An 859-nucleotide genomic window follows, 5' to 3' on the forward strand; every position below is an offset into this window, starting at 1 on the left:
AGATGTACGATAAAAAAATGTATAATAATTAGTAAGTCTTGATATTCTTTCGTGGAGTCCCTTCTTGAATCTTAGATTGAAAAAAAAAAAGAATGCCCCTTAGGGACCTTTCTTTGGATACCAAGATTTCTGACATCTTATCCTCGTATTTTAAAATTATCAAATCGAATCTCAATTAAGAACCAATTCAAATTCATATAATAAAAGAATAAGGAAACACTACCTCACCCCTATTGATAACCATTTTGGCCACTACCGTCAAAACAAACCCTAACCCTAGTTTGAGGATAGAACTATGGTATGGTTTCTCTAAACCCAGTATCGGCAGGCCCAGTTACTCTCTTGCCCGAACTTATGCGAAGTAAAAATTTATCGAATTCGATCAGCACTATAAAAAAAACCTAAGTATTTTATTGATCAGGCGGCACCCAGATTTGAACTGGGGATAAAGGATTTGCAGTCCCCTGCCTTACCGCTTGGCCATGCCGCCAAAAAATCCGATCAAAAATCTAGAAAACAGCAAGTATTCATCCACGTTTTCTTACGAAAAGCCCCTTTTATTTTGAATATAATTCTACTTACTTTTTTCCAATCTTTTTCAAAAAATCTATTCCTGCTTTTTTTGATCCAGTTTCTATTATTCTCCTCGATAGATTCTATCTTAAAACATACATTGTTAACACAATAAAACTTCCCATTTCTTTCTATTGAGATGAAAAAGAAGAAAAAGTGGATTTCTATTCACAGGCTGCAAAATTCAGAATAAATTGGAACCGTTAACTAGAATTCTCTTTTTTTTATTGCAGTAGTGAACTACTCTTAAATCGGTATTATCTCCCCCCCCTTCAATGGCATAATA

The 859-nt window shown here is 34.2% G+C and overlaps 1 non-coding gene across 1 annotated transcript; it reads right to left on the bottom strand.

Annotated features, from left to right (window-relative positions):
• Positions 1–419: 419 nt before the first annotated feature.
• TRNAC-GCA (transfer RNA cysteine (anticodon GCA)) lies at positions 420–490 on the bottom strand. The gene has a single exon. It is a non-coding gene; the product is annotated as a tRNA-Cys (tRNA).
• Between the last annotated feature and the right edge of the window lie 369 nt (positions 491–859).

This window comes from Triticum urartu, unplaced genomic scaffold, assembly GCF_056163025.1.
Source record: "Triticum urartu cultivar PI428250 unplaced genomic scaffold, HENAU_Tu73 scaffold2, whole genome shotgun sequence".
NCBI classification, from domain to species: Eukaryota; Viridiplantae; Streptophyta; class Magnoliopsida; order Poales; family Poaceae; genus Triticum; species Triticum urartu.